Below are 12563 nucleotides of genomic sequence, written 5' to 3'. Positions count from 1 at the left end.
TGGGCTACCCTTGCCACCTTCGACTGCCCCTGCTGGCCAAGAGCTGTGAGGTGACCTGGCCTCCCACAGTGGCTGGGAGCAGTGGGTTTCTCCTGCCATAGCCGGGAGCTGCAGGGCTCCCCACTGCTCGAGGCAGCCAAAATCTCGGGGGCTCCTCCGCCACCACTGGCAGCTGGAGGTCCCCTGATGCCCACTGTGGCCAGGGCTCAGGGGTTCCCCACTGCCTGCAGCAGCTACAGGGTACCCTGCCCCCCGCAGCGGTTTGGAGCTTCGGGGTCTGCCAGAGGCAACGGTGGGACCCTGCAGCTCCCTGCCCATGCTTGCGGAGGAGGGCCCTGCAGCTCCAGATCTCGAGAGACTGAAGTCACAGAGGTCACTGGAAGTCACGGATTCTGTGACTTCTGCAACTAAATCGTAGCCTTAAAAATAAGCTACCAGCACCAATAACTCTGTAAGCCAGTTGTATCCTTTGGAAGCCATGCATCATAACTAAAAGGTGGCAGGGCCAAATCTTGCCTTCCTGGATACCCCAGGAGCCTTGTTGTCTTCAGTGGGATTGTATAGATGTCAATGAGCAAAATGTGGTGGTGTATGTTTGTTTTTTTACCTAGAACTTAATTAGCAGTATAGTTGACAATGCACAAAACCTAAAGAGGCTCCAGCCGGCTCTGCAGGGCTCACAAGAAAGAAACAGGAATTTACTAAAATGTAATGGTTTCCCTCTGTGCTTAATTTGTAATGAAAGAGATGCCAGGGCTCAAACAATTGTTTTACATTCATAATTGATGCAGCAAGCCCAGAGGTGCTAGGGCTCTGAACTCCCAAACTTAGAGGTGCTGGGGTTCAGACCTGGCACAAATTAAGTCCTGGTTTCTCTACTGTAGGCCCGTTCCCATCTGTAAAGACGTCCTGTGAAGTTTGTGGTAACTATTGCCCCTAGGGGAACTGCAAGAGGCAATAAAGCAACATGGTTTCATGGATGGGATGTGTTCTCTGGGCAACAAGGCAAGGGCAATGACTCCAATCAGGGTCCTTTTCCTACTTGTGTGGTGGGGGCTCCCCTTACTAGTAGGAAATTCCAAACTCACTCCCTTGACTTATGGTGAGATGGGATCCTACCTTCAGGCAGGTAGCAATTCACCCAGATTCACTTGCACACTCAACAGCAAACACTCTGCTCTTCAGAGACATCTTTCACTGTTGCTTGTCTTACTGTCCCACCCAGCTGTGCTAGGTGCTGTACAAACTGAACAGGTCGAGGGGACGGGCTGGAGACGAAATCCCCTCCTGCCTCTTTGGCCCAGACCGAAGCATCCATGCTGGGTTGTCTTGGGAAAGGGAATGACCTTGATAATTGGGGGGCGTGGGGATCACGCTCTGTCTGAAATCCCCGCCACGCGGAGCATCACGGGAATCGCTCCGAGCCCCTCCCCGTTACCGTCACGCAGAGGCAGCCGGAACCGTTCTCCTTCCCCGTTTTCCCTCGTTCCGGATGAGCCCCATTCCCGGAAGTCCTCCAGCCCCGCCCCCTGAGCACAATCGATCTCTATGGGTCAGGCCGCTCCCTCAGCCCCGTCAACCTCTATGGTTCCATCCGGGAGCCGAACTCCAAACCGTCCAGGGCTCTCCAGCAGACCTACGCCTCGCTTCCCGGCGCTGACACTTAGTCTCCTCTTCCGGTGACACACCATACCAGGAAGTCCTCCAGGAGACTCCCTTGGCTCGGTAGGCGATGTACTTCCTTCCGGTAGCTCTCTTAGTCCTCCTGCTCCCCCTCCAGCCTGGACGCCGGAAGTCCTGTCATTTCCTGTTCGCTCCTGTTTCCGGGAGGAGGAGCCTTTTCCCGGAAGTCTCCCTGCTTCCCAGCGGCCGGCCTCTCAGGAGCCTAGCCCCCGGAAGTCCCGCCCCCATTCTCGGTTCTCTGGTGACACTGACAGTTTTGTGTTACAATCTGAGCCAGTCAGAGTTTGTCGCTGTGCCGGTCCGGAGCGGCTTGTAGGGACTGAGCATGCTCAGTAACAGCGACTGAAGCCGCTGCCCGGCCCATGGCTCTGCCCTGCCTCGAAGTGGCAGTCTGTTCCTGCTGGGAGGGGACAGACAGACTCCGTGCAGAGACCCAACTGAATGCGCGGGAGAGGCAAACAGCTGGAGGCAGGAGAAAGGGGCTGAGGGGTTGGAGTTGGAGTTGGGGCACTGCTAGACAGCGGCCGGGGGCCAGTCATCGGGATCGGGCTGTGCAGAGGGTACCGAAGTTAACACAGATGGGGTGAGGCATCTGCAGTGGCTACACATAAAGGGGGGGGAGGGTTTTTTTTCCCCTCCCTCGCAGGACGTAGTTCTTAGCCCCGGCTTCCTAGGGCTTTGCTCTTAAATGCATAATACATCCCACTGCCTGGACAAGGCAGCGCTTTCCTGTCCGATATAATGTACTGAGCTGATAAAGGAGACTCAAGTCCGTTAAATATTTTACATACAACCACCCCCGCTCCAAATATGATAACTGTTAGTGTTTGGAAGAATTCCTTATTAGTTTATATGTCTGTATATAGCCTCCTAGAACTAGAGTTAAGACAAATTTGTGAATGGCTAATAGCCTGAACTGCACTGGCTTTTTCTTGTAATCCACTGTAAATTATATACTTTTCAAAATGTTACTACTCTTAGCACTTCCTCATTTATCTTCATTAACATTGTGCAAATGGATGTCACTGTTATTTAATTGATGCTTTTAATAACAATAACAATTTAAAATATGAATAGTTGCTCAGCTTCAGCAGTCACATTTCACTGTCTGCTATAGCACTTCCTGTTTGTATTGCAACATTCCTTTTTTATTCAAAATTTGTGTGGGTTTTTCATTTTTTTTTCTTCTTGTCAATAGATATGGAGAACAACTATTCAGATTTCTTCATACCAGCCCTTCATAGTCAAAGTTGATAAGTCCCCCTTCAGTCTTCTTTTCTCAAAACTAAACATGCCCCAGTTTTTTTTAACCTTTCTTCATAGGTCAGGTTTTCTAAAGATTTTATGGTTTGTGTTGCTGTCCTCTGGACTTTCTCCAGTTTATCCAAATCTATCCTAATGTGTGACACCCATAATTGGACACTGTGCGCCAGTTGAGGCCTCACCAATGCCAAGGAGAGCAGGACAGTTACTTCCCATGTCTTACATATGACACTCCTGTTAATACACCCCCAGAATATTAGGCTTTTTCACAGCTTTATTACATTGGTGACTCTCATTTAATTTGTGAACCACTATAACCCCCACAACCTTTTCAGCAGTATTACCACTTAGCCATTTCCTCCCCGCCCATGTTGTAATTATGCATTTAATTTGTCCTTCCTAAAGAGAAGTGCAAAATATATTACTTACTGAATTTCATCTTGTTGAATTCAGACTAATTCTCCAGTTTGTTAAAGGTCATTGTCACCAGGGCTGGCTTCTCCCCCACTCCAAAGCATGTGCTGCCATGTCTTTTTCAAAGACGTTTATTTCCTTAACAGAGATTAGCAAACAACACAAAAACAGTCTTAACTCATTCCTTAACCTCAGGGCCTACCCCTCCAATTTGGGGCATGTTCTATAAAAGAGTTCTCTAACCCAGTAACAAATGTGAACTTCTGGGTCACTGTAACAATCTTACCATGGAATTACAGACAGTCCCCTTGGATACTCCAATCTATCTTGCCATCCAAAGCATACCTTTGTGATAGATGGGCCCTTGCACCAAAGATCACAGCAATATTCAGGTTACTCCCAGTCCCAAAGGACCAGTCACCTTACTCCAGGTCAGTTGTATCTCAGATCTCACACCAAAGACAATGCTTGTATCCAATCCTATAATAAACTATCTAAAGATGTATTAATTAGGAAAAGGAAGTGAGTTATTTACAAGGTTAAAGCAGGTAAACGTATATGCACACAAATGAGTTTCTATCTTAAGTTTCAAGAATTAATAGAAGTTGACACAATAAACAAACTGTATGTGTCCTTTAGGGCTAACCCAGGGCAAGCACTGGGGATCTTATGCTTAGTAATCTTTGCCCCTCAGAGTTCAAGCAGCATAAAATATACAGTTTCTCCTTGTTAGGACCTTTTATTCCTTCCCCCCTTTTGCTTTAAGTTGCAAGTTCAGCTCTTGGGAGGAATTCATTTGGATGTCTCCTCTTCACAAGGGTGAGAGAAGAGCAATCAGCAGAGGCCTTTGTCTTCTGATGTTCCACACTGGTTTGTCTGGTATCGATGGACTTGTTTCTGTATAACTTTGGATCTGTGATGTACCTGTATCCATCTCCTGTGTTTGAGTCTGATCAATGCACTGTAGCATTGGTCTGTGTCAAATAAAGATACCTGAATGACAGTCTTGAGTCAAACTCAGTTCTTGGAAAGCCGAGTGCAAAGAGGTCATGGAGGGAATCCCAACATGTGTGACTCTAAACACACCCCTGTGTCTCTGGCCCAGCTTGCAATACTCCAGTGCCCCTGCTTTGAGTGGTAATGGAAGGAGCTATCTATACGATACGCATCAGCTGAGCTGGTGGAGGCCACACCATTGGAGACTGAGGAGACTAAGACCTCCCCAGATCTGTGCTCGCTGTCTTCAGATGTGTTTTGAGTGTGTGTAGAGTGCACTATTGACATGGACTCAGAAGAGCCAGGATGGACTGGCAAGAGAAAGGGCCACCCACACACACAGGGCTTTTCTTCAGTGACAGTTTTAGCCACCACTGTAGCAACAGTGATTTTTCTGCAACAGTGCAAACTCCTAGTGTACAGCGGTGCAAGTTACTAAAAACGCAGGAGTAAACAGGGTCATAGTACCTGGATGGGGTAGTGTCAGGGGACTTGGGAGTCTCCACAGAGCTTTGTGTTTTAGATTTAACCACACAGTATAAGTATGGAGCAGTTTGTACTTCTGATTCATAGTTTCAGGCTGTCTGCATACTCAGGCAGCATCAGTTACACTCAGATTGCTTTCTCATAGTGGGAACTTCAGTGGCACTAATCATGGTTAAAATTAAGCATGTGCATAAGCCTTTGTAGAATCCAGGTCATAGTAAAAAGACAAAACAAAACGGAGAGGCGGATTTAAAAAAGGAAGGATGACATGGTAACTAGTACAAATGTTTTTTTTTAATTTACACAAAATAGCTGTGTTAGTAGGTTTTTAGCATAGAGGCTAAGAAAGTCATGATCACTGCTAGACATATCGGTTCCCAGCCGCTTAACTGTTACCAGGCAGCAGCGTTCAATAGACATCATGTTAGAAGTGGGCCTGAGCGTGTGGTGTAAAGTTAGATACAATAGTGCCTTTAGTGATTATTCAGGGGAGTAAGTTCAACATCCATGGGGTTACATGTGGCACAGTGCCAAAGTACTGAACTGTTTGTGCGAGAAGTGAAATAACTGGTGGCAAAGGTCATTCACTGTTGGCAAAGTAAAGACAGTGGTCGTTGACATGAAGCCAATGCAGCAAAGCATCTAGCATGGGAGTCATAATGTGAACAGAATGAACCTGTGCTGTACAAGGAAGGAAACTGGTAGACAAATAAGGAAAATTAGTATGGAGAATTACACTTTCACAATAATAACAGAAGTATTATAACAGCAGTCAGTCTAAGAGGTTTTAACCTAGCTAGGATCTTCAATTTTGAATTTCTGTAATTAATATTTAGAAACACCGTGCCAGCCAACTGTATGATACAGTAACTCCTCATTTAACATTATAGTTATGTTCCTGAAAAATGCAACTTTAAGTGAAGAAATATTAAATGAATCCAATTTTCCCATAAGATTTAATATAAATGTGGGGGTTTAGGTTCCAAGGAAATTTCTGGGGGGCAGACAAAAGGTATTATATACTGTACAGTACTGTACTGTACTGTGGTGAGGAGATGCCCCTGGTTTACCCCTGGGGCTCAGGGCTGGGGGTGCAGGGTCTGGGAGGGAGTTAATGTGTGGGAGGTCGCTCAGGGTGGGGGTGCAGGGTCTGGGAGGCAGGGTGTGGGAGGGCGCTCAGGGTGGGGTGTGGGGTCTGGGAGGGAGTTAGGATGCAGGAAGGCACTCAGGGTGGGGGTGCGGAAGGAGGCTCAGGGCTGGGGCAGGCAGGAATTGCAGAGCACTTAGCTGTGGCAGTTCCTGTTTGGTGCACAGGGTGGGCAGGTGGCTCTCCGCAGCACAGTACCACCCCCATGGCCGCGATTCTGGGAGCTGCAATTTTGGGAGCTGCCCCCCCCCCGCCCTGCCCAGAAGGCAGGGCCACTTGGAACAAGGGCTTTAGGGACTGCAGGGCCCTGGGCTAAGGGGGCACTGTCATGAACAGAAAGTAAGAATTAATAGAACAGAAGTACTTCATATCTCTTTTGCCTGGAAAGGGTTAACAAGATCAGTGAGCCTGGCTGTCACCTGACCAGAGGACCAATCAGGGGACAGGATACTTTCAAATCTTGAAGGAGGGAAGTTTGTGTGTGTGCTGTTAGGTTTTGGTTGTTGTTCTCTCTGGGTTCTGAGAGTGACCAGACGTGCAACCAGGTTTCTCTCCAATCTCTCTGACACCGTCTCTTCTATGTCCAGAATAGTAAGTACTAGGTAGATAAAGCGAGTTAGGCTTATGTTTGTTTTCTTTATTTGCAAATGTGTATTTGGCTGGAAGGAGTTCAAATTTGTATTTTGCTGAAAGGATTTTAATTTGTACTTGTATACTTAGGCTGGGAGGGTATTCCCAGTGTCTATAGCTGAAAGACCCTGTAATATATTCCATTTTAAATTTACAAAGATAATTTTTACTGTTTTTTCTTTCTTTAATTAAAAGCTTTTTCTTATTTAAGAACCTGATTGTTTTTTATTTTATTCCGGTGAGACCCCAGGGGACTGGGTCTGGATCCACCAGGGAATTGGTGGGGAGAAAGGAGGGAAGGAGGAGAGAGAGGTTAATTTTCCCTCTGTGTTAGGATTACTTTCTCTCTCAGGGGAGAGTCTGGGAGGGGGAGAGAGAAGGAGGGGGGAAGGTGAATTTTCCTCTCTGTTTTAAGATTCAAGGAGTTTGAATAACAGTGATCTTCTAGGGTAACCCAGGGCGGGGAAGTCTGGGAGAGGCAATGGTCAACGAAAGAGTTTACTTTCCTTGTCTTAAGATCCAGAGGGTCTGGGTCTTGGGGGTCCCCGGGCAAGGTTTTGGGAGGACCAAAGTGTACCAGGCACTGGAATTCCTGGTTGGTGGCAGCGCTACAAGTACTAAGCTGGTAATTGAGCTTAGAGGAATTCATGCTGGTACCCCATCTTTTGGACGCTAAGGTTCAGAGTGGGGAATTATACCATGACATGGTGTGCAGTGTGTGGGATAGATAGATAGATAGAATCCAAAAGCCAGTGAGATTTTTATTTCTCTCCCTGCTAGCTATCTGCAGGCAGATTGAGAGGTTTGGGTTTAGAAGCAAAAGCCAGTAGGATTTTTTCTTTCTCTTTTGCTGCTAGCTGTGTGTAAAGCAGGCTAGAGGAGATTGTTTTTAAAAGCAAAGGTCTGCAGGTTTTTTGATCTCTCCCTTCTGAGTACTCTGAAGGCAAAGGCATTACGGTTTAACAAGGATCTTTGTTAAACAAAGGAACTCCAGTTGTGAGTCACCATACACCAGCAAAACACATTTGCAAATGAATGGTTTTTTTTCTTTCTAACTCTGTCGAGAATAGCTAGGTAGAAGAAGTTAAAAGAAAGACTCTGTTGCTGAGCAACCCGAAGAAGGCAACAGAAAAGCAGCATTTCAGGCAGTAAACACCAGAGGGCGCCCCAACACGAGAAAGCAGAAACCATGACTACCAAGGACACCCTGAAACAGGAACGGGCAAAACTGGGGGCAGAGGAACAAATCAAAGACGCAGACCACAAGCGAGACATGGAAAAGAAACTACAAGAACTAGAAATAAAACAAAAAGAGATGGAGCTGAGAGAAAGAGAAAGAGAGGCTGCCCACAAGAGAGAGCTGGAGATAGAAGAAAAAGAGAGGGGAAGAGAGGGAAAAAGAGAGAAAGCATGAACTGGAATTAGCGCAGGCTAAGCAGAATAACACAGCCAACCCTAACAACCCTTCTCCAGTTATTGTTCCACATCCCAAGAAATTTCCCACCAGCAAGGCAAGTGATGACACTGAGGCCTTCCTAGAAAATTTTGAAAGGACCTGCCATGGGTACAGCATCTCTGAAGACCAGTACATGATAGAGCTGAGGCCACTGCTCAGTGGACCCTTAGCAGAGGTGGCAGCTGAAATGCCTAAGGAGAACATGAACGATTATAAACTTTTTCAAATCAAGGCCAGAATCAGAATGGGGCTAACACCTGAGCATGCCCGTCGGAGGTTCAGAGCCCTAAGGTGGAAACCAGATGTGTCATTCACCCGACACACCTACCACATTGGAAAGAATTATAATGCCTGGATATCAGGAGCCAATGTTAAAACTCTGGATGACATGCACCTCCTAATACAATTGGAGCAGTTCTTAGAGGGTGTTCCTGAAGAAATAGAAAGGTACATCCTAGATGGGAAGCCCAAAACTGTAACTGAGGCGGGGGAGATTAGAGCCAGATGGGTGGAAGTGGCAGAAAAGAAAAAAGCTACTATCACGGGGAGCGAATATAACCGGGGTCACACCGACAATAAACCCTATACCCGAGGGCAACCCAAGACTCCACCTACAACCCAAGGAAAGCGCCGACGCCCTATTCTCTCACCTCACCAATCTCCAGTAACCCACCTCGGCCCAGTGACCAGTCAGCTGGGCGATGCTTCAAGTGTAATAAACTGGGACATATAAAGGTCAACTGCCCCAAGAACCCCAACCGAGTGGAGTTCATTATATCTCCATCACTCCAAAGATCCCCAGGCTCAGATGCCTCTCAAATACCCTCGGAGCGAAGGGAAATTTTGAGAGTGGGCGGAAAGAAGGTTATCGCGTGGAGACACACGGGGGCACAAGTGTCAGCTATCCACCAGTCCTTAGTGGATCCCAAATTCATCAACCCAAAGGCCCAAGTGACAATTTACCCCTTCATGTCACAAGCTGTAGACTGCCTACAGCTAAACTGCCTGTCCAGTACAAAGGCTGGTCAGGAATGTGGACATTTGCAGTCTACGACAATTCTCACATCCCCATGCTACTGGGGGAAGACTTGGCCAACCAGGTAAAGTGGGCTAAGAGGGTGGGAATGGTTACATGCAGCCAAGCCAGGCAAGCCTCCAGACCCATCCCTATTCCTGAACCGTCCACAGAGGCCCCGTCTGTGTTAGCAGAGACCCAGACAGAGGTGGTGGACCCGGATCCCCTGCCTACGACTGCAACAGCCACAGTACCTCCAGTCCCAGACCCGGACCTGGAAACGCAACCAGCACCAGAACTATTGCCAGCACTGATGCCAGCGCTTGCAAACGCATCTTCAACCCCAACCCCAGAGGGCGCCAGCGAGCCTGAAATGGCAGAAGCAGCAGACAACCACACCCAAGAGGCTCAGCCAGAGCCTGAAATACCACCTGGTGCACCAGTGAAGAGTGGTTCACCAGCCACGAAAACAACCCCATCACCTACATCGCTTCCCGAAGGACCAAGCCCAAGTCCACAGTCTAAGGAAGAACTGGTGTCTACAGCCTCTAGGAAACAGTTCCAGACTGAGCAGGAAGCAGATGACAGCCTTCAGAAAGCTTGGGCGGCGGCACGGAGCACCCCACCTCCTCTCAGCTATTCTAACCGATCCCAGTTTGTTATAGAACAAGGGCTTTTATATAAGGAGACTCTTTCTGGTGGACACCGGGAAGACTGGCATCCACAAAAACAGTTGGTGGTTCCAACTCAGAACCAGGGGAAGCTCTTAAGTTTAGCCCATGATCATCCCAGTGGCCATGCTGGGGTGAACAGAACCAAAGACAGGTTGGGGAAGTCCTTCCACTGGGAGGGGATGGGCAAGGATCTTGCCAAGTATGTCCGGTCTTGTGAGGTGTGCCAAAAAGTGGGAAAACCCCAAGACCAGGTCAAGGCCCCTCTCCAGCCACTCCCCATAATTGAGGTCCCATTTCAGCGAGTAGCTGTGGATATTCTGGGTTCTTTCCCAAAAAAGACACCCAGAGGAAAGCAGTACATACTGACTTTCGTGGACTTTGCTACCCGATGGCCGGAAGCAGTAGCTCTAGGCAACGCCAGGGCTAAAACTGTGTGCCAGGCCCTAACAGACATTTTTGCCAGGGTAGGTTGGCCCTCCGACATCCTTACGGATTCAGGGACTAATTTCCTGGCCGGGACCATGAAAGAACTGTGGGAGACTCATGGGGTGAATCACTTAGTTGCCAACCCGTACCACCATCAAACCAATGGCCTGGTGGAAAGGTTTAATGGTACTTTGGGGGCCATTATATGTAAATTCGTGAATTAACACTCCAATGACCGGGACCTAGTGTTGCAGCAGTTGCTCTTTGCCTACAGGGCTGTACCACATCCCAGTTTCGGGTTTTCACTGTTTGAGCTTGTGTATGGCCATGAGGTTAAAGGGCCATTACAGTTGGTGAAGCAGCAATGGGAGGGGTTTACACCCTCTCCAGGAACTAACATTCTGGACTTTGTAAGCAACCTACAAAACACCCTCCGACACTCTTTAGCCCTCGCTAAACAAAACCTAAAGGATGCTCAAAAAGAGCAAAAGGCCTGGTATGATAGACATACCAGAGAGCATTCCTTCAAGGTAGGAGACCAGGTTATGGTCTGGAAGGCACAACAGGCCCATAAGATGGAAGCATCATGGGAAGGGCCATTCACGGTCCAAGAGCGCCTGGGAGCTGTTAACTACCTCATAGCATTTCCCAATTCCTCCCTAAAGCCCAGAGTGTACCACGTTAATTCCCTCAAGCCCTTTTATTCCAGAGACTTACAGGTTTGTCAGTTTACAGCCCAGGGAGGAGATGACGCTGAGTTGCCTGACGGTGTCTAATATGAATGGAAAAGTGATGGTGGCGTTGAAGAGGTGAACCTCTCCACAACCCTGGAACGTCTGCAGCGGCAACAAATCAAGGAGTTGATGCACTCTCCCGTGAAAGTTTCCCAAAATCAACTGGTTAAAAATTGTTCTTACAATGTGAAGAATCTTGTAGTTTTACATAATTAGTAGCATATGTAAGGGTGCATGTGTTTATTAATCTGTTTATTCTAAAGTTCTAGGGAGAAATCACTGCTAGTGTGGTTCCACACTGTCAGCGATTTGGGGGGCGTGTCATGAGCAGATAGTAAGAGTTAATAGAACAGAAGTACTTCATATCTCTTTTGCCTGGAAAGGGTTAACAAGATCAATGAGCCTGGCTGTCACCTGACCAGAGGACCAATCAGGGGACAGGATACTTTCAAATCTTGAAGGAGGGAAGTTTGTGTGTGTGCTGTTAGGTTTTGGTTGTTGTTCTCTCTGGGTTCTGAGAGTGACCAGACGTGCAACCAGGTTTCTCTCCAATCTCTCTGACACCGTCTCTTCTATGTCCAGAATAGTAAGTACTAGATAGATAAAGCGAGTTAGGCTTATGTTTGTTTTCTTTATTTGCAAATGTGTATTTGGCTGGAAGGAGTTCAAATTTGTATTTTGCTGAAAGGATTTTAATTTGTACTTGTATACTTAGGCTGGGAGGGTATTCCCAGTGTCTATAGCTGAAAGACCCTGTAACATATTCCATCTTAAATTTACAAAGATAATTTTTACTGTTTTTTCTGTCTTTAATTAAAAGCTTTTCTTGTTTAAGAACCTGATTGGTTTTTTTTTTTTATTCCGGTGAGACCCCAGGGGACTGGGTCTGGATCCACCAGGGAATTGGTGGGGAGAAAGGAGGGAAGGAGGAGAGAGAGGTTAATTTTCTCTCTGTGTTAGGATTACTTTCTCTCTCAGGGAGAGTCTGGGAGGGGGAGAGAGAAGGAGGGGGGAAGGTGAATTTTCCTCTCTGTTTTAAGATTCAAGGAGTTTGAATAACAGTGATCTTCTAGGGTAACCCAGGGAGGGGAAGTCTGAGAGAGGCAACGGTCAGGGAAAGGGTTTACTTTCCTTGTGTTAAGATCCAGAGGGTCTGGGTCTTGGGGGTCCCCGGGCAAGGTTTTGGGGGGACCAGAGTGTACCAGGCACTGGAATTCCTGGTTGGTGGCAGCGCTACAAGTACTAAGCTGGTAATTGAGCTTAGAGGAATTCATGCTGGTACCCCATCTTTTGGACACTAAGGTTCAGAGTGGGGAATTATACCATGACAGGCACCATGGCCCTGGCCTGCAGCCCTAAAGCCCCTTTTGGAATGCAGCCCTGCGAGCATGGGCTGGAGGACTCAGGAGGAGCAGGGGCAGCTGTGCAGCCAGGGGCCGGAGAGAAGCAGAACTTTTCAAAGCGCCACTTCTCTCCAGCAGGCTTTGAAGGCGAAAGTGCTGCTTCTTTCCGGCCATGCTCCCTTGTAAAATCAGCCAAATGATGTTATAAGGGAGCACTGCACAACTTAAAACGAGTATGTTCCCTAATGGAGCAGCGACGTAACTTCGAAACAACGTTAAGCAGGAAGACGTTATGT

At 47.6% G+C, this 12563-nt stretch overlaps 1 long non-coding RNA gene across 1 annotated transcript; it reads left to right on the top strand.

Moving 5' to 3' along the window:
• The first annotated feature begins 1876 nt into the window (after nt 1-1876).
• Nucleotides 1877-4363, top strand: LOC127055489 (uncharacterized). Its single transcript, XR_007775500.1, has 2 exons — nt 1877-2266; nt 2882-4363. It is a non-coding gene; the product is annotated as an uncharacterized LOC127055489 (long non-coding RNA).
• Nucleotides 4364-12563: the final 8200 nt, after the last annotated feature.

The sequence above is a fragment of the Gopherus flavomarginatus genome, chromosome 7 (genome assembly GCF_025201925.1).
Source record: "Gopherus flavomarginatus isolate rGopFla2 chromosome 7, rGopFla2.mat.asm, whole genome shotgun sequence".
NCBI lineage: Eukaryota > Metazoa > Chordata > Testudines > Testudinidae > Gopherus > Gopherus flavomarginatus.
The sequence above is the reverse complement of the archived record's forward strand: the minus strand, read 5'-3'. Positions and strand labels throughout refer to the sequence as shown.